Below are 718 nucleotides of genomic sequence, written 5' to 3' on the forward strand. Positions count from 1 at the left end.
GTGATGTCAATGTTTACTTTGGTTTTTCTTTCTTTTTTGACTAATGATAACATATTTTTTTCCTGTTTGCACTAAACAAAACAAAAATATATTAGTAAATAAAGTCGATACAAGTCTATTGCTTTTACTCAATAATGAATTTCAACAGCAACTTAAAAACGTAAAAAAATATTTTAATTATTATTATTTTAATAATTTTCTTAAGAAATACTTTAGAATAAGGTAAAATCTAGGAGTGAAAAATCTTTTTTTTATAGGAAGATCATATTCCATTTGAGGGATCTCAGAACACGGTATGTTGCTTTGAAAATTGCGTAGTGCCCAAATGTATACATATTTTACATATAGATATATGTATTTATTAAAAGAAGAACAGATAATATACTTTTATAACTGAAAATTAATGGCAACAAAATTAAACTTACAACATTTTATATTAAATATTATCAGGTAGCAGGCAGCAGTCTCAAGTTTTTGTCTCTCTTCTGCTGTAGAAAAAAGAGAAAATCCTGAAAATCAATATTTTTACATAAAAGTAATTTTAATACCAGACGAATTGATCATTTTACATTTATTTTATATCTTAATATAGAATCTTCTTTATTTATTTATAATGATCCATATATAGGTGAGACCGGGGCAAGATCGGCATGTTAAGCTTTACTTAAATTTTGTGTAATAAATACTGCTGTAAACTGAAAAAAAAGCTTTGCATATT

This window comes from Centruroides sculpturatus, unplaced genomic scaffold (assembly GCF_000671375.1).
Source record: "Centruroides sculpturatus isolate CEXI.00-Female unplaced genomic scaffold, Cexi_2.0 scaffold50, whole genome shotgun sequence".
Lineage (NCBI taxonomy): Eukaryota > Metazoa > Arthropoda > Arachnida > Scorpiones > Buthidae > Centruroides > Centruroides sculpturatus.